This window comes from Balaenoptera ricei, chromosome 5 (assembly GCF_028023285.1).
Source record: "Balaenoptera ricei isolate mBalRic1 chromosome 5, mBalRic1.hap2, whole genome shotgun sequence".
In the NCBI taxonomy this organism is placed as follows: domain Eukaryota; kingdom Metazoa; phylum Chordata; class Mammalia; order Artiodactyla; family Balaenopteridae; genus Balaenoptera; species Balaenoptera ricei.
In genome coordinates this window covers 119250801-119275801 of record NC_082643.1, presented here as the reverse complement: position 1 = coordinate 119275801, position 25001 = coordinate 119250801, and the positions used below count along the sequence as shown (strand labels likewise).

The following is a 25001-nucleotide window of genomic DNA, read 5'->3' as shown; positions in this document are numbered from 1 at the left end:
CTCCATCTAAACATTTATTCTTTGCCTTCCCTTCTGTTATACTGAATTAAATGTCCCTGTTCCATACGACGAACACTTCACTAGCATTTTGGATTCCAAGTTCCAAAGGCCCTAGTGAGGTCCACATCAAATAAACATCTTAACTGATATCTCAGCAGCATAAACACAGTGGATCACTTCTTCCTTCTTGAAGTATTTTCGTCTCTGAAGGGATGCCATGCTGTTCTTCTCTTACTAATAGATTAATGTTTATTTCCTTTGTATTTCTTTTCCAGACTCAACTTATACTTTCTGGAATGATCAGAACTTAGTCCTTCATCCTGATCTATTATCTATCTAAATTTAATCTGTAATTTTACTCAACCAGTCCCTTAGCTTTCAATACCAGCAGTAATTTTAATGACATAAATTTACATTTTTATCCCTATATACTAGATTCATACCCAATTGATTAAATTATACTTCTCTTGGATGTATAATTAAGTATTTAAAACTCGTGAAAGAACACCATGCTTCACTTGAATCTGAAAAGCAAAAATCTGAATTGACTCAAGTTCTCACTCCTGCAAATGACAACTCAGTATGGAAATTCAGTCTCTTGATTTAAAAAAAAAATGGAAAAGTTTATATTGGTTTTGGGAGTAGGGGAAAGGATGAATTTACGTTAGCTGCCCTGTACATACTCTAGAAAAGTCTCAAGTGTGTTTTAATCTAATTACAGGTTGGTTAGATTTCCCAAAAGGGTCTGTTGGAAAGGACTTGCTGCTAAGGCTGCAAGGAGCCTGTTCCTCCAGAAGGACATGACCATTCTGGAGAGAATGAAATGTTTAGCATCCTAACATCTTGTAACCATGACATTTGAGGGAGAGCAGAATTTTATATTCTCCTATTTTATACTTTCAAAGCCCAAATTCTGACACCTACCTTACTCAGCATGCTCCTTCAACAGTCGTTCCCATCTCAGTTAATAACACCATTGTTCATCCTGTTATTTAGTTCTAAAACTTTAGGATCATTCATTATTAAGGCTTTTTCATAAATTCATTTTGTATGTAACAGTTGATTCTCATTGTTCTCAGTAGTTACATTTTATAAAGTCACCATGAACCAGAACACTGAATTAGTGACTACTAAATCATTAATTCCAGAGGAAATTCAAGGTTAAGTCCCTATGAGCCTCTGGTTATAACATATTCATCAACCAGTCAATACATAACCTGGTTTTGTGTGTTTCTATTTTATTTTCCATATATGTTGATTCCTTATCATTGAACTCATGGCCAATGGCACTAAGCTGTGCCTGAAAGAAACTTAACACACTTCCTCTATAAAGCACATCACAGCCTTCCTGCACTTAGGAAAATTAGCACTTCAGCACCAATAAATAGCACAAAAATGTGAAAATGTGACAGTAGACTGCAGAAGGATGCTTGTTTACAGTATGACAGCTGAAACAGGAAGGCAGAACACCACCTTGTTTGATCTCATCTGGGAACTTGTGTTGAGAAATACTTTCTTTTGCCACTTTAATCAAGGGTATTTCTGCAAATTATTACCAATGCTTGAGAATACTGACTTTAATTTTACAAATATTTAGGAGTAGGAAAATTTGCAAATATAGAATATGTGAATAATGAGCATCAACTGTATATATGAATTTATTTAGAAAGATAGATGTGTTTTATTCAGTGGTTTACTAACATTGTAATTTTTGATAACTTCTATTATGAGTTGAATTGAGTTCCTCCAAAATTTAAATGTTAAAGTCCTAAACTGCAGTACCTAAGAATGTGACCTTATTTGGAAATAGGGTCACACAGATGTAATTAGTTAAAATGAGGTCATACTAGAGTATAGTAGTCCCTAATCCAATATGACTGGTGCCCTGATAAAAAGAAAATTTGGACACACACACACACACACACAGAATGTCATGTGAAGATGAAGGCAGAGATAGAGCTGATGTAGCAGAAGCTAAGGAACACCAAAGACTGCTAGCAAACTCTTAGAAGCTGGGAGAGAGATATGGGACACATTCTCCCTCAGAGCCTTCAGAAGGAACCAACCCAGTGAACACCTTCATGGTGGACTTCTAGCTCCAAAACTGTGACACAATACATTTCTGTTTAAGCCACCTGGTTTGTGATACTTTGTTATGGCATCTCTAGCAAAGTAATACAGCAGGGTTTGGAGAAAATAGGATTGCTAAGCATATATGGTCTCTAGTAGAAAAATGTAACGTTCTCAATATAAATTGTCAATGGCAATCGTATTCATCTGCCCATAAAGGACTCTTGCCTCAATGAAGATGTCTGAGAATGTCCTTATAAAGATATTGGAGATGGGGTTACTTTCTTCCTTTGCAGACAACAGGCTTAATTTTATCAATTTAGTAATGAAATCACTTATTATTTATCACTTTTTGTCCATTATGAAATAATGTGGTGATATTGGCATGCTTCTTTCACTTCTGATATTGAAGAGAGTGCTTCTAAGATTTGCTATTGCACACTACTTCTGATTTAACCCTAATATTCATTAAAAGCCCACAGAGTTTGTTAGGTAAATATGAGGAATATACTGTCATCTTGCATATAAACAGTTGGAAATAGACCCTATAAATTGTCCATATATAAATATGGACAATATCTAACAAATAAAAGGATAATACAGTGGTCTTATTCAAAGAGGCAGCAGAACAAAAACAAGAGACTTAGAGAAAAATGAATTAGGTTCTCAAAATCAGAAGTCAGAATACAGCCCTATTAAAGGAACATTCTTTGTGCACAGATTTGGGAAAACTGGCAACACGAGCCTGGCTGGATTTCAGAATTGCTAGCAACTAGTGACGCTATGAGCTTCCTTTTTTTCTTCTTTAAAATGAGAGCATCCAACTTAGTTTTCATGTCCTCAGTTCATCATTGCATGTAGGGTGGGTTGGAAGTGGGGAGATAATTTAGTCTTAATTCACAGGTCTCCAGCCCAAGAGTTTCTGAAGAGGTTTATCCATATCTGTGTCTGATTTAGATGATGAGATCCTGCTACCATATTTAGATGATACTTTGGAGGTCTTGGAAGAAAGTGGGTAAATTTTGCCTCTGGCATACCTGTAAATTATGGTAGACAGGTAACTGTGGTAGAATTTTTCTGAAGTTGACCACCAGCAATTTATCCTATTATCATCCATGTGTGATCTTATGGTCTTATTGATCCAATAGAGTGAATTCTAAGACACACTAGCTGCTGAATGAAAATTTTAGTCCCATAATTCATTAAAACTATCCATATATGTATCAGTTAAGAAAAGTGAGCTGCATTAAAACATGGATTGAGTCATTTCCCCTTTCCTGTCCAAGAGCAAACTGATTCCAGTTAAAACCAAAGATATTATCTTACTTAAGTCACCATAGACAAAAATTCTAAAACTTAACCTGCCAATATATGATGATAGGTAATCTTTGTTTTCACTAGATAGTTCACAGCCTCATCCCATTGTTTTCTTTAAGTATGCTTTTATGTTTTATCAACTGACATTCTATTCCTGCTTGAGAAGGTTACTAATACCTGAGAACTACCAAATCAGCCCCATTAACTTTCTTAATAAATCTTTTTTGGAACAGTCTTGGACTTAAAGTATAAGTTAAAAAGATGAGAATTCACATATACCCTGCATGCAGTTTCCCCTATTAACATACCATATAAATGATATATTTGTTATAATTTATGAATCAATGTTGATCACTATTTTCAACTAAAGTCCATACTGCATTCAAATTTCTGTTCCAGGATACCACCTTACATTTAGTTCTCAGGTCTCTGAAGCTTCTTATGGGTGTGACAGTTTCTCAAATTTTCCTTGCTTTTGATGACCTTAAGCATTTTGAGAAGTACTGTTCAGGTATATTGTAGGATTCCCTTCTATTAGAGTTAGTGTAATGTGTTTGTCATGATTACATGTTATGAGCTTTGGGGAGGAAGATCATGGGGTAAAGTACCATTTTTATCTTATATCAAGAGTAATCCTGATATCAACATGATTTATTGATGTTAAGAGAAGGAAGAGGACAAACAGACTAACAGAACCCAAGACAAATAGTGAAGACACAAACAGTAACAACAACAGCTTAAAAAAAAAGAAGAAAATGAACAAATAAAACCAAAGACAAATGGTAAAAGCAAAACCAAACAAAAACAAACTAACAAAGAAACACACACACATACAAAAAACAGAAACAAAAACAAGGAAAACAAAAAACAAGAGAACAACCAAATAAAAGAACCCCAAAATGAAATTGAACAATTAAAAACAAAACAAAAACAAAAAAGAAACAACAAAAGCAGAATGTGAACTAAAAAAAAAAGCAAAAAATAAAAAAGAAATAAAAGAAATGCACAAAAACGATCAAAAAAGATTAAAAACAAAACAACAAGGAAAAACAGAAATCACTGAAAAAGTAAAGTAAAAATAGAAAAATTAAAAGAATAAATAAAAATTTTTTTTAAATTAAAAAAATAGAAAAATAATAAACAGAACAAAACAAAACATAAAAAAAAAGTAGTAATAATATTTTTCTGGGGTCTCAGTTTTGAGTGGCCTTGCCCCCATTGTGAGTCACAGCTAACCTCCGCTTCCCTAGGAGGCCCTCCAATACCTCTAGGTACGTCTCTGGACCCACTGTGGGCACTGTGGGGGCAGCTCAGACTCTGACCTGGCCCAACTCTCACATGTACTTGCCCTCACAGACCAGTTTCAGTTGTGGGAACACTCGTCCATTCAGATATTCCATATATGCAGAGTTTTCCAAGCCGATCACGGGGATTTAATCTGCAGCTTGTGCAGCTGCATGGAAAGATTTTTGTTCCTCTTCCTTAGTTGCCCCACCCCTGGGGCTCAGCTGTGGTTTTAGCCCCACCTCTGCATGTGGGCCACCTACAGGGGTCTGCTCCCAAAGCTGCCCTGGAGTACTCAGGTCTGCCCCAGTAAGGACAGGGTGCAGAGGTGGCATGGCTGTGGGGTCATGGGAGCCCCAGTGGTGACAGGGGTGGGGGGGGTGGTCAGCCGCTGCAAGAGATCCAGTCCCACTGTTGAGGAGGTGCATGGGGAAGCCAGTGGCCACAGGCACAAGAGACCTGGCCCCAGTGGGAGCCTTTCCTAGTGCCCAGCAGCCATTGTGAGAGGATCAATCCTAGCAGTAGCCTTTCTTAGTGCCGGCAGCAGACGTGCGAGGGCCAGCCTTGGTGGGGACCTTACTTAGTGCCAGTGGCAGGCACGAGAAGGCCAGCCCCGGTAGGGACTTTTCTTAGTGCCTGGCAGTAGGCACGTGTGTGCCAGCCTTGGTGGGGACCTTTCTTAGTCTGTTTGTAGACTTTTTGATGATAGCCATTTTTACAGGTGTGAGGCGATTTCTCATTGCAGCTTTGATTTGCTTTTCTCTGATTGGTGATTTGAACACCTTTTCATGTACCTGTTAGCCATCTATATGTCTTCTTTAGAAAAATGTCTATTCAAACCTCTGCCCATTTTTAAATTGGGGTTTTTTGCTGTTGAATTGTATGAGCTCTTTATATAGTTTAGATGTTAATCCCTTATGAGATACATGATTTGCAACTATTTTCTACCATTTGGTAGGTTGCCTTTTCATTTTGTTGATGGTTTCCTTTGCTGTGCAGAAGCTTTTTAGTTTTAGTTTTGTGTAGTCCCATATGTTTGTTTTTGCTTTTGTTGCATTTGGTTTTTGGTGTTAGACCTGAAAAAAATCTTTGCCAAGACTGATGTCAAGGAGATTACCACCTGGGTTTCTTCTCCTAGGGATTTCATGGTTTCAGGTTTTACATTCAAGTCTTTAATCAATTTTGAGTGAATGTTTGTGGTGTAAGATAGTTTTCCAGTTTCATTCTTTCATATGTGGTTGTCCAGTTTTCCCAACAATATTGAAGAGACTGTCCTCTTCCTATTGTTTATTCTTGGTTCCTTTGATATATGCATATGATATATGCATAAGTTTATTTATGGGCTCTCTATACTGTTGATTTCTGTGTTTGTTTTTAGGGCATTCCATACTGTTTTGATTACCATAGCTTTGTAATACTGTTTGCAATCAAGGCATGTGATACCTCCAGCTTTGTTCTTTTTTCTCATAATTGCTTTGGCTATTCAGGGTTGCAATTTATTTTTTATATTGATCTTGTATGAAACAATCTTGTCAGATTCACTTATGATTAATGGCTTTTCTGAAATTCTTTTACACTTTCTATGTAAAAATTATGTTCTCTGTTAATAATGACTTTTTATACATTTAAATTCTTATAAAACTCTCTCTCCATTATACCTTGTTTCAATAACTAGGACATCCAGAGCAGGTTGACTAGAACTGATAATAATGGTCATTCTATTTTTTCATTAAGGGGAAGAATTTTAGTAATCCACAATTAGTTATCAGTAATGATAATGGTAGATGTAGGTATTTTTGAAGGTATTTTTTTGGCCACTAATTATCTTTTTTCTTTTTACTTTGCTAAGTGTTTTTATTTTATTCCATTAACAAATGATGACATTTTACCAAATGCTTTTTCTGCATCTGCTGTGAAAACCATGTTTTTTCTTTTTTCTGTTCATTTTATTAATTACGTATTTTCACATTAACCATTCTCATAGCTCTTTTTTTTTTTTTTTTTTTTAACTCAGATGTGTTTGATTTCTTTATCTCATGTATTGGCTTCCTTGGAATTGATTGTTATTTTATTGGTTTTCCTTTTATGAAATTTAGTTTATATGGTTGTATTTGTTTTTTATTGCTTCCATAACAAATTACCCTAAATTTAGTACCTAGACAAATAAATTTATTATCTTATAGTTCTGCAGGTCTAGTTCAACACAAGTCTCACTGGGCTAAAATCAAGGTTTTGGCTGTGTTCTGTTTACTTTAGGAGAGATTCTGTTTCTTTACCTTTTCCAGCTTCTAGAGGCCTCTGCATTTCTTGATTCATTATTCCCACCACTCCCATTAAAGCCAGCATCAGCTGGTAGAGTCCTTTACACATCACATATGTCTGATCAACAGAGATGTGATTGCATCTTTTTGACTCTGACCTGACCTGGCTTACCTGGGGAAAGTCCTCCACTTTTAAGGACTCTCTGATTAGGTTGAACCTACCCAGATTATCAAGGATAATCTCCCCATCACAAAATCTTTTACCTTGACATCTTCAAAGTTTCTTTCTTAACTTAAGGTAAAATATTCACAATTTCCAGGTATTAGGATGTGGACAACTTTGGGAGTGGAGGGAATTATTCTTCCTACTATGTGGTTAATCTACAGTTCTCTCTGAACATTATTGCCATAAAGTAGTTTAAAACCAATTATTACTTATATATTTCCCCAGGAGTGCTAGAAACTTAGAACACTTTAGATGCACTTACTCCTCCAGACTTTTAAGTTTTCAGTACTGTGAATTTTAATTCTCCCCTGGATATTACCAGCGTATTTGTTTTCATTTGTTTATAATCAATATTAATTTATATTTATTTATATATTTCCATTTCATTCATACCTTCCTATATTTCCTGCTTCCCTCTGAAATCATTCATATTCTTTTTAAAATTTCCTTTTATATTTTATATAATGCAGTTTTGCTGTCCCCAAGTTATTTCAGCTTTCATTTTTATGAAAACAGCTTTGCTTCTGTGTGTTTTGTTGTATTTGTGATGTATTTTTTATTTGGGGTTACTTATTATGCAGCAGCAGTAACTGGAACACACTCTGGTGTTTCATTTATTCCTTTAATAAAGAAGCTGTTTTCTACATCCAGAGATAGCAAACTATTGCTGCTGGTCAAATCTAGCCTGCCATCTGTATGTTGTTTTTTAAATATACTTTAGAGAAGTTTTAGGTTAACAGCAAAACTGAGCGGAGGCAGAAACATTTCCCATATCATATACTCCCTCTCCACACATATGCCAAGCCTCCCACACTATCGAAATGTCTTACATTTATTAAAATAAATGAACACACATAGATAACATCATTATCACCCAACATCCATAGTTTACATTAGGGTTCACTCTTGGTGTTGTACATTCTGTGGTTTTTGACACATGTATGACATGCATCTATCACTAAAGCATCATACAGAGTAGTTTCAGTGCCCTAAAAATCCTCTGTATGCCACCTATTTATCCTTTCTTCCCCCCTCCCCCTGGCAAACACTGATCCTTTTACTATCTCCATAGTTTTGCTTTTCCCAGAATGTCATGTAATTGGAATCATACAGCTTGTAGCCTTTTGGATTGGTTTATTTCACTTAGTAATATGCATTTAAGATTTCTCCATGTCTTTTCATGGCTTGATAGCTCCTTGCTTATTAGTGCTGAATGCTGTCCCATTGTCTGGATGTACCACAGTTTATTTGTCCACTCACTTACTGAAGGGCATCTTGCTCCCAAGATTTATCAATTATGAATAAAGCTGCTATAAACATCCATGTGCAAGTTTTGTGTGAATATAACTTTCCAACTCATTTGAATAAATACCAAGTGAAATTGCCACATCCTATAGTTAGTTTTGTAAGAAATTGTAAAATTGTCTTCCAAAGTAGCTGTACCATTTTGCATTCCCACCAACAGTAAATGAGTGTTTCTGTTGTTTCACATCCTCACCAGCATTTGGTGTTGTCATTGTTCTGGATTTTGACCATTCTAATAAGTGAGTATATCAACATTGTGTTAACTTGTATTTCCCCAGTGATATATGATGTTGAGCATGTGCTTATTTTCATATGCTTATTTTCTATCTATACATCATCTTTGGTGAGATGTCTGTTCAGGTCTTTTGCTTATTTTTAATCAACTGTTTTCTTAGTGTTGAGTTTTAAGTGTTCTTTGTATATTTTGGATAACAGTCCTGTATCAAGTATGTATTTTGCAAATATTTCTACTCTAGTCTATGGTTTGTATTTTATAGAGAAGTTATTAATTTTAATGAATTCCAGCTCATCAGTTCTCTAATGGATTATGTCTTCCATGCTGTATCTAAAGAGTCATCATATGCAAAGTCATCTAGGGTTTCTCCTATGTTATCTTCTGGGAGGTTTATAATTTTGTGTTTTACATTTAGGTCTGTGATCCATACTGAGTTAAAATTTTAAAGGGTTATAAGTTCTACATCTAGATTTTTTTTTTTTTTGGCATGTGAATGTCTAGTTATTTCAGCACCATTTGTCAAATATTACTAGGGATGTAATGTACAACGTGGTAAATATAGACACCTTATCTCTGTTCTTCAGGCAGTAGAGGGTGCAGAGTAATCAGCAAGTACAGAGGCACACAGTTTCTCCTAATTTTACGGCTAATCCTTTTGTGATAATAGCCTGAATAATTTCCTTTATTTATGCTGCTCTGAGTGCTTAGGCGCCTAATGCTTCTCAGCTGAGTACTATACAGAGAAAACAATGCCTGAAACTTCAGAAAAAATAAAACTGCCACCTCAAATTTGTTTTTATGTCCCTTAAACTCATTTTCCCTATAGTATTTGAACTATGTAATACAGGTGATAAAGTGGTCAAAGAGTTAGTTTATACAGTAAATGGAAAATTCTTAAAAAGGTCAATATTTTTAAAAATTATGTATAAGGTAGAATAAGAACATGAATAGCTTTGTGCCTGAGGGGGAGATGAGCTTGACCATAGACGTATACAGGCTAGACCAAGAGTTCGAGTTAAGGCATGGAATTTCTTCAGACCATTTTATTTTTTTATACAACATTATCAAAACTCCCCCTAAAACACAACAACAACAAAAGTCCTGAAATATCAGTATTCACATACTTCAAAATCAGAGGATTTCCTTTTGTACAAAGCATAAAATACCTATGGAATAACAGTTTCAAAAAGAAACTCAGATTTTAATCACAAAACCTAAACTGAAAACAAAACATTACTTTGCTGGTTAGTCATAATGAAATTAGTATGTCTAGTATGAAAACTCTGTAGCAGGGCATTATTTTCACTAAAAATTCACAGCTTAGTAGAGGTTCAGTTATATAACATTAGGTGGTTTATCCAGAAAAATAATTTTTACATAATAACAATGGGAAATTGTAGTTTGGGTTTTTTGGGGTTGCTTTGTTTTTGTCCCCTGAAAGCTTTGTTTTACTTTTTTATTCCCCTTTTATATCCTCAGTGTGAATGGGTTTTTAACCTACTGTAAAGAATTATCTTCTGTTTAGTAAATCAAGCTGAATTTTGGTTGTCCAGTGTAGCAGGCAAAATATCAAGAATGTAAAAGATTACCTAATTTATTTATTTGTTTATTCAGATGTTTAAAACATGTGCTGGCACTGTATTAAATAGTATGGCTATTACATAATAAATAATATGGTCTGCATACCTGCTCTCACAAAACATACTGTATCTCATATCTAGATATTTTAGCCATCCATCTACCTAGGAAATAAGTTTTTTTTTTATTTATATACACATATTTTTGATGCTATTGTTGTGACCTCAAAGATTAACATGCTTATTCTACACAGTAATGATTTCTGAGTACATTATATTTCCTTCAAACTCTGCTTTTTTTCCTGTAAGGATTAAGATTATATTTCAAAAGCATGCTTTTAAAAGACAATGCAATCATACATATATACAAAATAAATCACTGATTTTTATAAAATTTTATTTATTCAGCATGTTAGGGTATCTCTGCCAGCTTTTATAGCCAACAGTCCCGCATCTCACAGCACACACAACGCAGGGTTATTTCTTGCTCACATAACAATCTGACGTACATCAGATTTCTCTTGAGGACTTTCTTCTACATAATTTGGTCATCCAAGATCATTCCAGTTTGTGACTCTCCATCCTTCAGGCCTTCCTCAGGGTCCTGCACAGGGTCCTCTGTATTGAGGGCGCTGAAACAACAGTCTGTGCAGGGATTTTAAGGCATGTGTAGACTCGGCCACATAGCCCCCACTGAACTGTAAGGAAACCGGACACTGACATTTATTGTGTGTCCAGGAATGATGAATCAGTCTCTGTCATACCTGAGACACTCTGTGGCAAGAATCATGTATGGTCATCTTTATAAATCAACCCCTTTGTGAAAAAAAATTGTTAGGAATTTGAAATTCAATGTATAAATCGAATATTTTGTGACAAGATTTTATTTTGAAATACTTGTAACTGTCTCATAGAATTTTTTTTAATATTTTCATGTATTTTATTTTTTAAAACACATAATTTTGCAAGCTAGCAGTAAAATATTGTCAATATTTTACTGATTAGCACTGTATGCCTTTAAAGCTAACTGGAACATTGTTTCATTGTAAATGATCGTAAAGTAAAATGATCATTTCAAATGCCAAATTAGTCTCAAGTAACATATGAACCATTAATTATTATCTTTGGCTTTATGCACAAAGATGTATTTCAAAGATGACCTTAATATTAGTATGTTTTGTCAATCTAACACATCAAAGTACCACATTTTAAAGCAATTTTTACTCTCTGAAATTATTATATAATTTAAAGAGGCATATCAGAAAGTTGAGAAATCAGCTATAAAAACAAAAGATACTGCATAACTTAGAGTCTCTTATTTTTTAGAAGAATGAGGAAAATAATGAAAAATTTCATGGTACAAGTATCAGTACACATATGGTTTAGTGTATGTCAGTATTCTCATGCTTTACTTATGAGTTTGACCTTACCAAAAAGCCATCAAAATGTCCAGGATAATTCACAGGGACAGCTAGAAGCCTGAAATAAAATTTCTCAGTGCAAAAGATTCCAAGCCATTCATATAATTTTAAATGGAAACCTAGACATTTAACTCCTATTTTTGTTTTCATCTGAAAAACCTTTTGAAAATATGGAAAAATATTTAAACCCAATTTTCCCCATACATTAAAAAAAAGGGGGATTTTTCATTTCCTGTTTTCAAATAAGAGCATTCTTCAGAGCTATGGGGTAAGTTCTAAGCTACAATCCACTGCTTATTAGCATGCCTGTTTTGTATACCAGTAGAATCAAGTCCAGTTTTGCCATTTGTGGCTAACTATAACAAGAAACAAGAGCATGTGTTTGCCATAAACAGCTCTGCTAACAGCAAACTGCTCATATTGAACAGACCAAATTCTCTATAAGGACCACAGCCAAATCCCACTACTAATGTTTGACTGCTATATCATTATTTTCCAATTTGCGAAATATATTAAAAAATAGTAGCTGAAATGAAAGTTCCTAAACATGAGAAATATTATTACACTTTTTAAGGACAACATTTTACAAATTATTTTCATTATGACCAAATACACAATAAGAGGTTCCTACTTCTTCTACTACTCAACTACTTAGAAATGTAACATGAATTAAAAAATAACTACCCTAATTTATCCAGAGAACAGATCAGATATTGAAGAGGATTTTTGTCAAAGTGCAAAAAAATAATTCTTGATCATCATATTAACACATAAGGAAATAAACTAAAGCTTGTAAAAGTACCCTCTATAACAATAATGTTTTATATTAGTTGGCTTCAGTATAGAATATTTTTTAAGCCAAATTAACCCAACAAACTGGAAAATATCACGCATGAATGTTGTACAAAAAAATTCTTAAATGACCAGTGCAGAGACTAATATTAGCTGTTCACTCTAGGAGTTGCTTCACATGGTATTTTGCAAAATATCCAAGGAAAACAAGGCAACGTTCGTTCTATAATATGCCACAATTTTTATTGCAACGTGTCCATTTTTGCGAGGGTGGGGAGTTTGTTTTCGAGATCAGTGTTCCATTCAAGGCTCTTTTATACAGAAATTGCCATCATGACATATTCAAAATATCTTCAGTGTTGCAAGACTTACATGGTAAACATAAAACGCCTACACTTATTCAGCAGTGTACACTCAATGGAAAACGAAAAGGCCTCGACAACAGCTATTTTAAGAAGATACAAAGGTAACAGGAATGAACACAGGGGCACTAGGATAAATTGATGACACAGTTAACACAACTGGAATTCCTTTTGGGTTGGGGGATTAAACTCATTACAAAAAAAGTGCTTTCCATGCATAGTGTTATATCCGTGCTGCCATGTCACCAAAAGTAGGCTTGCCAAGGCAAGTGAGGTGTACGAATGCTCCAGCCTCACAAAACTGCAATCAAGTGCAACTATAAATAATACTGAATAAAGTTTACCATCTCACCAGTGAATAATACTTTCAAGGCATTCAATTAGCCTAACCCTTTGCAGTATTCTAAGCTATTCACATTGACAATCACCTTCATTGTAGTGCTTGCTACAAGGGAGACATATAACTAGTTGTTTGGGCTAAAATATAACGGGAAGGCATTCCTTGGGTTCTACATAAAAGTAACAGTTTAATGGCAATCTCTGATAGGCTGCTTATATGAATGATATTTCCTTCATTCATTGTGTTGTTAGGACCCAGTGGGAAGAGAAAGGAAAAAAAAAAAAACCCAAAACCTAATACTATTCCAGTTGACTGAGCTAGAGAAACGGAAGCTCCTCAAGATCCAGATGGCACTTGACTTTGATTTTACAGGGTTTTCCTTCAAGTGAAACTACTACGTTGCCTCTCAATTTCTCTCTAAGTGTCAAACGGTCCTTTATTATCATCTAAGCCATTTACTTGCCACTCATGTTATTACCTCTAATTTCTTTTTAGTGGCATCTGTAGAGCTAGCGTAAATCATCTTTTTAAAGGTGCACTTTCAGAAGCCCAGAATGTAAATACTAGGTCTTCTTTCTTAGACTCTTTTGTTTTCTATGTGGCATCTTATTATCAGCAATCATTCATAGGTAGCAACTTCACAAAGGGTGCGTAGGGGTCCTCTACAATATCACCAGTGTCACCCACCAAGATCTGATTTGCCTCCTCTACAATTGTCTTCTGTCATCGCTTAAACAGAAGACAACAGCTTTCTTTCTTTTTTTGCTGTCTTGTGTAGACATTACCTTACTTTCCTATCATTAAAAACTTCGATGACTTCATCATTCACTGTAACTCCAGAAGCCAGTTTCAGAGCGCGCACGTGGAATAAGATCAGGCAGCAGAGGGCAAAGGCGGCGTGCCGGCCATGGGGGGAGCTCCGAGGTCCCCTTCGCGCCCCTGGCCCCGCCCGGACACCAGACGCCCAGCCGGTGCCCGAGGCCTCCCTGCGTCGCGGGAGGGCCGGCGGGCAGGTGGGGGGAGAGCAGAGGGGCCGCAGCGCCCACCTTGGAGGCCACGTTCCGGTTAAAATGGCCGTCTCCGGCCCGGGGCCGTCTCCCCACGTCGGGGGCCCGCAGGCTGCGCGCCTGCCTTACCGCAGGGCTGTCGGCTGAGGCTGCAGCGGCGGCTCGGGCTCCCCTTCGGTGGCGCCGCGGGGAGAAGGCGGGGCGGGCCCTCGAAGAATGTTCACAGCGTCATGGACCTCTGGACACTTAAGATAAAGCGCACGTTTTCAATAAACTCTGGTGTTTATTTATTGATTTGACTGAAAAAACAACTCCAAGAAGGCAGTTATGTCTGTGGCACCCCAGGCTCTTAAATGTATATTGAAAGAACAAATTTTGCTTTTTAAAATATCTTGGAAGCAGTAGCAGCAATACCAGGCATAAAACAATTTAATGCTTAAAATATGCAAGGGTCCAACTCAAACACTTTATTCCTTAAAAATTAGAATGAATATAATCTCTTTTAATAACAACCAAAGAGCTGTTTGTTATTCAAACCAGAATAAATAGATATATTTTCCAGGTTTTTATATTCTAACAAAAAAGAAAACTTAAGCTATTTTTTATTCATATTCTTTGTAATATTTAGATTATTAAAATCATCAATGAAGCAGGAAAATATTGTAGTTAGATAGGAGATACCACAACACAAAGTATGGGTTAATATTTCTTCATTTCTAATAGTCCTCAATATTTCAGAAGACGTAGAAAATTAACATTTTCATGCTGTGGTTGATGGTCACATGTATGCAGTGTACTGTTTCAGAAGAACAATGTTTAATTCTTTCCGTTTATGAAGAATTAGAAAGTTAAACTTGAAATTGTATGTAATAGGCTCCTTGGGTCTTATAAATGTTTATATGGTTAATGGCACTATTCTTGCACAATTTGGAAATGTATCTTATTGTCATGCATTCAGATAAATATGGGATTCTCTGAACATCAACTATAAAACTATTTAGGATATTCAACCGTAAGTGGTGAAAAATAAGTAAACTAAAGTCAATTTATTTTTTAAATATAATCTTGTTAAACTCTTGTATACCTAGTTTTTCTTTTGATGTCTTATTGATTGTAAGCTTCAATAATTAGAATGTATCTTCTATCAAAATTTTTTTTTTAATTTGTATGAAACATGGAGAAAATGAGATAACTAACCACAGAGTAATTTATTGATTCCTAGACATTCTTGTTTCAACTATATCTCTCATTCCCCTGCCTCCAGTCTTAGAAAGTGAATTTGCTTTTTGGACGACAAGATGTTCCAGGTGTTTCTTGTGTTTTCCTACCCCGTCCTGAATTTAACCATTTCTCCAAGAATCCCTAAGACATTTTAATGTTTAAATACATTCACATACCATCATCTAGGTGCTGGTGAACATCTTCATTGCTACTAGGTCATTGTTCCTAGGCCCTTTAGGTGGACAGGTGAAAGTTTTAAGATTAAAAAAACATGAATTCTAACTGGTATTTCCAAAATAAATTTAGAAACACGGAATTTTTATTTATTCCTTTTCATTTAAAAATTTCTACTACTTTGTTCTAATGTTGAAAATATTGGTTCCCAATAACATCAGCACAATGTTTTTATACTTTACATATAATTTTTGAATACCAGTATCGTTAATAAGAATAGACTCACTCAATCAGTATTTTATAATTTAGATTATATATTAGAATATTCTAATATAGTACATACATGAGTATATTTATGTATATATGTATAAATATTTTATCTTTATATACATTCAATTATGAGTGTAGAGTCAAATTACTGTAACTTCAAATCACTTGAAATGTGCATTGCTGATTAGTATTTTTGCATTAAAAAATTGCTAATTTTTATACTTAATTTTATTATCATGTTAAACTACTTATAAGTTCTATAGTAAAAACTTACAAGAGTTGCCTCATGGAAGTTTTATTATTCTTATGTCCTCTCTATTCTGCTTCTTCCCTCATTGCACAGAGCGATATTCTATTGTTTTTACTATTTCGTTTCATTTTTATAAACTGTAAATCATTGCGTTTCTACATTGTATTCCTTCTTCATTAGGTACACTGAAATATACATACATGCTGATTTACACATTAATCTTAGCTAAATACATCCTAGAACTAACTTTATAGAAATAAAGAGAAATATTTTCTATTGCTCTGTACAGCTATTATGTAATAATAATGCAACCTCTAAAAAGGGTCTTTTTTTAAATTTTAGTGTAATTGACTTATAATGTTATTAGTTTCATGTGTATGACATAATAATTTGATACTTGTATACATTGTGAAGTGATCAACACAATAACTCTGGTTAATATATCTGTCACCATACATGGTTCAAAAAAAATTGTTTCTTCTTGTCATGAGAACTTTTAAGATTGATTCTCTTAGCAATTTTCATATATGCAAGAGTGTTATTAATTATAGTCCCCATGCTGTACATTACATCTCCATAACTTATTTATTTTATAACTGGAAGTCTGTACCTTTTGATCCCATTCAACCATTTTGCCCATATCCCACCCCCCACCCTCCACCACTGGCAACCACCAACCTGTTCTCTGTATCTGAGTGTAGTTATTTAGGTTTTTATTAACTCTTTTTTTGTTTGTTTCTCATTTAAGTGAGATCATACATAAAGTATTTTTCTTTCTCTGTCTGATTTATTTCATTTAACATCATGCCCTCAAAGTCCATCTGTGATATCAATATAGTTATATTTCCTTCTTTTTTATGGCTGAATAATATTGCATTGTATATGTGTGTGTATGTAAACACACACACCACATCTTTGTCTGTTCATCCATCTGTGGACACTTAGATTGTTTCCACATCTTGACTATTATAACTAATGCTGCAATGAACATGGGGTTCATATACATTTTTGAGTTAGTGTTTTTGTTTTCTTTGAATAAATACCCAGGGGATTGCTGTATCATATAGTAGTTCTATTTTTAATTTTTTAAGGAACCACCATGTTTTTTTTCATAGTGGCTACACCACTATGAACTTGATGGCAAGTTTACATTGCCATCAACCATGCACAAGGGTTCCCTTTTCTCCATATCCTCACCAACACTCGTTACTTCTAGTCTTTTTGATAATAGCCATTTTAACATGTGTGAGGTGGTATATCATTCTGGTTTTGATTTGCATTTCCCTGATGTTTAGCAAAGTTTAGCATGTTTTCTTTGAAAAAAAAGGTTCAGATCCTCTGCCCATTTTTAATTGGAATTTTTTTAATTGGGTTTTTTGCTGTTGAGTTATATGAGTTCTATATATATTTTGGATGTTAACCCCTTATCACATATGATTTCCAACTAGTTTTTCCCATTCAGTAGATTACCTTTTCATTTTGTTGATGATTTCTTTGCTGTGCAGAAGGTTTCTAGTTTGATGTAGTCCCACTCCTTTATTTTTGCTTTTGGTGTGACATTCAAAAAATCATTGCCAAGACCAATGTCAAGAATAATACCACCTAGTTTTCTTGTAGGCGTTTTATGATTTCAGGTCTTACATTCAAGTCTTTATTCCATTTTGAGTTAATTTTTGTGTTTAATGTAAGATGGTCCAATTTCCTTTTTTTTTGGATTTGGCTGTCCAGTTTCTCAAAACCATGTGTTGAAGAGTCTGTCTTTTTCCATCATATTTATTTCCCCCCCTTGTGCCTTTGTCATAAATTAACTGACCATAAATGTGGGGGTTTATTTCTGGACTCTATTCTGTCCATTAATCTAAGTGTCTGTTTTTATGCCAATACCATACTGTTTCAATTACTGTAGCTTTGTAGTAAAGTCTGAAGTCAGGGAGTATGATACTTCCAGCTTTGTTCTTTCTCAAGGTTGTTTTACCTATTCACAGTCTTTGTGAATTTGTACAAATTTCAGAATTGTTTGTTCTATTTCTATAAAAAAAATCCACTGAAATTTTATTATGGATTGCATTAAATCTGTAGATTGCTTGGGTGATATGAATATTTTAACAATATTAATTATTCCAATCCTTGAGCATAGGGTGTCTTTTCATTTATTTGTGTCTTCAGTTTCTTTCATGAATGTCTTACAATAATCTGTGTACAAGTCTTTCACCTCCTTGGTTAAATTTATTCCTAGGTATTTTATTCTTTTTTGATGTAGTTATAAATGGGATTGTGTTCTTAATTTCTCTTTCTGATAGTTCATTTATTAGTGTATAGAAATGCAACAGATTTCTATACATTGATTTTGTATCCTGCAACTTGACTGACTTTATTATTTCTGACGGTTTGTGGTGGAGTCTCCAGGGTTTTCTACATATAATATCATGTCATTGGAAAATACTCTTCCTTTGCAACTGGGATGCCTTTTATTTCTTTTTGTTGCCTATTTGCTCTGGCTAGGACTTCAATAATATTTTGAATAAAAGTGGTGAGAGTGGGTGTCCTTGTCTTGTTCCTAATTTTGAGGAAAAGTTTTTAGCTTTTCTCCATTTAGTGTGATGATAGCTGTGGGCTTGTCATATATGGCCTTTATTATGTAGAGGTATGTAAGCTGGATATCCACTTTGTTGAGTGTTATTTTATCATAAATAGATACTGAATTTGTCTGTTTTTTTGGCATCTATTGAGATAATTTTTATTCTTCATTTTCTTTTTTTTTTTTTAATGACTTTTTTTAAAGCTTCTTTCTTTCTTTCTTTCTTTTTTTGGCTGTGTTGGGTCTTCGTTTCTGTACGAGGGCTTTCTCTAGTTGCGGCGAGCAGGGGCCACTCTTCATCACGGTGTGCGGACCTCTCACTGTCGCGGCCTCTCTTGTTGCAGAGCACAAGCTCCAGGCGCGCATGCTCAGTAGTTGTGGCTCACGGGCCTAGTTGCCCCGCGGCATGTGGGATCTTCCCAGACCAGGGCTCAAACCCGTGTCCCCTGCAATGGCAGGCAGATTCTCAACCACTGCGCCACCAGGGAAGCCCATTCTTCATTTTCTTAATGTGGGATATCACATTGATAGATTTGCAGATGTTGAACCAACCTTGCATCCTTGGAATAAATCTCACTTGATGATGATGTATGATACTTTTACTATATTGTTGAATTCAGTTTGCAAATATTTTGTTGAGGATTTTTGCATGTATGTTCTTCAGGGATACTGGCTTTTAATTATCACGAACCTGATAAGCTTAGTTTCTTGTTGTGATTGGTTTATTGGGAAAGTGGAATAGAAGTTGGGGAGCTAAAAAAAAAAAAAAAAAAAGAAGTTGAGCAGTTAACAAGTAGACTGCTAGGAATAGAAATCAGTGATTCTGAGGTAATAGTCTTCCTTTTTAAATTAATTATTGTGGAACAGTTTAATGCCTTCTGGATATAATGATGTGATTTTTATAGCTCCCCTTAACTGTGAATAAAGTGTATTATCATTGATTAAAAACAACTCTCATTGCCATTAATTCCAAGTATGTTTGACTGGTTATAATTCATTGAATTTCTATGCATGTCTATTTGAGTTTTAGTTTTGGATATAAACAGAGAATAACCCTTGATGTCTTTACTTTGGGCACATGGGTGAAAATAACTCATTTTTTTCAATTCAGGTGAGAAGTCCAACACTATTATTACTTATTATTGTACTACAAGTAACAGCGTTCTTACTTACATAAGTATACTTATTTATTTCTTAGTGAATGGTGTGGCAGTCACTGCATGTACACTCTGATCTTTATCACAATCACACTGAGACAAAATTGAAATCAACAGCAGTGCTTCCCTCTTTCAAGAAATCTTAGTTGTCTCTGAAAGGACGATTAAGAAACATGAAAAGAATGTAGAAGACAGAATCAGGATGTAGATACAGATTCAGTAAACATATTACAATAAAAAGATAAGTATCTTGAAATTATAAACCAAGCAATAACAACTAAGAATAGAAAAAAATGAAGAGGCAAGGAAAAAAACTATATAATAACATTAGAATTAACTATTTTTCAATGATATTGAAGTATACTGTGAGCAAACATAAAAGGAAATTTAATTCATGCTCAAGATTTGCTTTTTATCACAAACTGATTGCTTTAAAAAAAATAAAACATCACCAAGCCATTAATGTATTGCTTCATTTGATTTCAGATATTTCAGTGAAAAAGTAATCCTATGACTGTATTTTAAGATCTTAGTTTTGCTAAGGCTTTCAGTTCTTTACTATATCTTGTTGCTGATCAAGAGAATTAAATTACACCTTCATGTCATAGCACTCTAAATCTACATTCAAAAAGGTCTAACTGATTTTGACTATAACATTCAAGTTAATTAGAGTTTGTTTAGTAGTTGCAAAATGTTGGGCAGTTAACCAAACTAGAAAAGACAAGGGTACTTCGAGCTGAGCAGAAATGTAATTTATCCTGACTGATTCTATTACCTATTAAGGATATGTTATTCAAACTAGCACCCGAAGTAATCAAATGCAAGGTTATAAACTAATGAAGTATATACTCTGATTTGAGAAAGGGACAAATAATTTTATGTCTAGAAATTATGCCAGACAGCAGGACAACAAATTTATAATGTTCAAAGAGAGAAGGGGCAAGGGTGAGAAAGAGAGGCTGTGTCTGACTGTTACAGTAGTGAAAAAGACTCCAGGACTGTTTTTACTATGGCAATAATTTATATTATTGGTTAGTTTCTGGCTACCTGGTCATCTAATAAAATAAATACATGTAGGTATTATTCCTTGTTTCTACCATCATATCAAATAATTTTATCATTTTTATATTATTGTTATATGGAACATGGATATGAATATATTGTTGATACTTTTGCAATGTTTATTTCATATAACATGTTCAAATACATAACAGAAAAATAAGCTAGTTTGTTGAAAAAGTTTTATGTCACGTATTTGTCACTTTTCAAAAGTCCAGTGCAATCAAAACAGGTAATTACTTTCAAGAAACAAAATTAAAATCAAGGGTCAAAACCTCCAAAATCTAGCCTCACTGTAATGTAAATGCACAGGATTCTGCTTTTATTTTATTTTTTTCCTTTCACTTATACCTATGCTCAAAAGAATGTGGCCAATATTTTTAACATGCTTAAGTTAATATTTATACTTATATTGTATTTATTTAGTAATAATCTTTATGAAGGAATAAAAGTTTTTTTTTTAATTGGGTCAAAGATTTGAAATAAAACTACACATGAATGGAGAATGGAAGGAAAATGTTTTCACAAAAATGCAATCCTGAAAGTCTGTAAGACCTCTGTGCAATGTTGGATAATATGTGTATTTTACGTAAGACCTAGTGTTCTTATATGTAAAAGGGAAACATTACAAATATTACAGAACATTAAAAACGGGGCTGCATTAGTAGTCCTTGCCTTATATAGTTATTTCAAGGAGCAAATGAAATCACATAAATCCTTAAGCATTGTGTCTGACAAATAGTAAATATGTAAAAGGTAATCGGTGCTGCAGTATTACAGAAGAGTGAGGTACTTCTTGAGATGAGATGATTACATTCAGCAGGACTGTGCCAAGTGAAAAGTGGTAGCATATTCAATTCCTTCTCTTTAAACTTTGTAGAAAATTATTGTCCTTTTAAATTTCATATATATCCTCTTTTTTCTTAGGGTTTCAAAGAATTGATAGTGGTCACAAAAGAAGCATTAGAGATTGAGTTATGTTTTTCATATATTATAATCATAAAACTAATTTCTGGAAGTTAACTTGAGGAAATAATTTTATCAGAAATTCTTAGTTGGATACAGCTTAGATAAAACTCAGAGAATCAGTTGGGGGAAATTTGCTTCTAGAGAATATAGCAAGCATAGTTATCTCTTGTTCCCCTTCCTTTTTCTTTTTTAAATTTTTTTTTTTTAATTTTTGTTGGAGTACACTTGATTTACAATGTTGTGTTAGTTTCAGGTGTATAGCAGAGTGAATCAGTTATACATATACATATATCCACTCTTTTTTTTTTTTTAGATTCTTTTCCCATATAGGCCATTACAGAGTAGAGTAGAGTTCCCTGTGCTATACAGCAGGTTCATATTAGTTATCTATTTTATTTATAGAGATGTGTATATGTCAGTCCCAATCTCCTAATTTATTCCTACCCCCTCCCCTTATCTCCTGGTAACAATAAGTTTGTTTTCTACATCTGTGACTGTACTTGTGTTTTGTAAGTTAAGTTCATTTGTACCCTTTTTTTTTTTTTTTTCAGATTCCACATATAAGCAATATCATATGGTTCCCTTGTTGTGGAGGGAAGGGATAGTTAGGGAGTTTGGGATTGACATGTACACACTGCTTTATTTATTTATTTGGCTGCGATGGGTCTTAGTTGTTGCACATGAGCTTTCTCTAGTTGTGGCGAGCAGGGGCTACTCTTCATTGCGGTTCACGACCTTCTCATTGCTGTGGCTTCTCTTATTGCAGAGCATGGGCTCTAAGTGTGTGGCCTTCGATAGTCGCAGCATGCAGGCTCAGTAGTTGCGGTGCGTGGGCTCAGTAGTTGTGACTTGCAGGCTCTAGAGCGCAGGCTAAGTAGTTGTGGCACACAGGCTAAGTTGCTCTGCGGCATGTGGGATCTTCCCAGACTGGGGATCAAACCCGTGTCCCTGCATTGGCAGGCGGATTCTTAACCACTGTGCCACCAGGGAAGTCCCTAATATTTGTCTTTCTGTGTCTGACTTACTTCACTCAGTATGACAATCTCTAGGTCCATCAATGTCACTGCAAACAGCATCATTTTGGTTTTTTTAATGGCCGAGTAATCTATTGTTTATATATACCACATCTTCTTTTTCCACTCCTCTGCTGATGGACATTTAGGTTGTTTCCTTGTCCTGGCTATTGTAAATAGTGCTGCGATGAACATCGGGGTGCATGTGTCTTTTGAATTATGGTTTTCTCTGGGTGTATGCTCAGGAGTGGTATTGCTGGGTCATATGATAATTTAATTTTTAGTTTTTTAAGGAACCTCCATACTGTCCTCCATAGTGGCTGTACCAGTTTACATTCCCACCAACAGTGTAAGAGGGTTTCCTTTTCTCCACACCCTCTCCAGCATTTGTTGTTTGTAGATTTTTTGATGATGGCCATTCTGACTGGTGTGAGGTGATACCTCATTGTAGTTTTGATTTGTAATTCTCTAATGATTAGTGCTGTTGAGCATTCTTTCATGTGTTTGTTGGCAATCTGTATATCTTCTTTGGAGAAATGCCTATTTAGGTCTTCCACCCATTTTTGGATTAGGTTGTTTGTTTTATTGATATTGAGCTGCATGAGCTGCTTGTATATTTTGGATATTAATCCCTTGTTGGTTGCTTCGTTTGCCAATATTTTCGCCCTTTCTGAGTGTTGTCTTCTCATGTTGTTTATGGTTTCCTTTGCTGTGCAAAAGCTTTTCAATTTAATTAGATCACATTTGTTTGTTTTTGTTTTTATTTTCATTACTCTAGGAGGTGGATCAAAAAGGATCTTGCTGTGATTTATGTCATAGAGTGTTCTGCCTATGTTTTCCTCTAAGAGTTTGATAGTGTCCAGCCTTACATTTAGGTGTTTAATCCATTTTGAGTTTATTTTTGTGTATGGTGTTAGGGAGTGTCCTAATTTCATTCTTTTACATGTATCTGTCCAGTTTTCCCAGCACCACCTATTGACGAGGGTGTCTTTTCTCCATTGTATATTCTTGCCTCCTTTGTCATAGATTAGGTGGCAATAGGTTTGTGGGTTTATCTCTGGGCTTTCTGTCCTGTTCCATTGATCTATATTTCTGCTTTTGTGACAGTACCATACTGTTTTGATGACTGTAGCTTTGTAGTATAGTCTGAAGTCAGGGAGCTTAATTCCTCCAGCTCCATTTTTCTTTTGCAAGATTCCTTTGGCTATTTGGGGTCTTTTGTGTTTCCACATAAATTGTAAAATTTTTTTGTTCTAATTCTGTGAAAAATGCCATTGGTAATTTGATAGGGATTGCATTGTATCTGTAGATTGCTTTGGGTAGTGTAGTCATTTTGACAATATTGATTCTTCCAATCCAAGAACGTGGTGTATCTCTCCATCTGTTTGTGTTGTCTTTGATTTCTTTCATCAGTATCTTATAGTTTTCTGCATAGAGGTCTTTTGCCTCCTCAGGTAGGTTTATTCCTAGGTATTTTACTCTTTTTGTTGCAATGGTAAATAGGATTGTTTCCTTAATTTCTCTTTCTGATCTTTTGTTGTTAGTGTATAGAAATGCAAGTGATTTCCGTGTATTAATTTTGTATCCCACCACTTTACCAAATTCATTGATGAGCTCTAGTAGTTTTCCAGTAGTATCCTTAGGATTTTCTATGTATAGTATCATCTCATCTACAAACAGTGACATTTTTACTCCTTCTTTTCCAATTTGGATCCCTTTTATTTCTTTTTCTTTGATTGCCGTGGCTAGGACTTCCAAAACTATGTTGAATAGTAGTGGCAAGAATAAACTTCATTGTCTTGTTCCTGATCTTAGAGGAAATGCTTTCAGGTTTTCACCATTGACAGTGATGTGTGCTGTGGGTTTGTTGTATATGGCCTTTATTATGTTGAGGTACGTTCCCTCTATGCTCACTTTCTGGAGAGTTTTTATGATAAAGCGTTGTTGAATTTTGTCAAAAGCTTTTTCTGCATCTACTGAGATGATTGTATGGTTCTTATTCTTCAATTTGTTAATATGGTGTATCACATTGCTTGATTTACATATATTGAAGAATTCTTGCATCCCTGGGGTAAATTCCACTTGATCATGCTGTATAATCCTTTTAATGTGT

At 34.7% G+C, this 25001-nt stretch overlaps 1 long non-coding RNA gene and 1 pseudogene across 1 annotated transcript in view; one reads left to right on the top strand and one right to left on the bottom strand.

The window, feature by feature from the left end:
* Positions 1-25001, top strand: part of LOC132366634 (uncharacterized) — a 159509-nt gene that overhangs the window by 34907 nt on the left and 99601 nt on the right. The gene's annotated exons all lie outside the window — the stretch shown is intronic.
* Positions 13508-16743, bottom strand: LOC132366738 (cofilin-2-like; annotated as a pseudogene).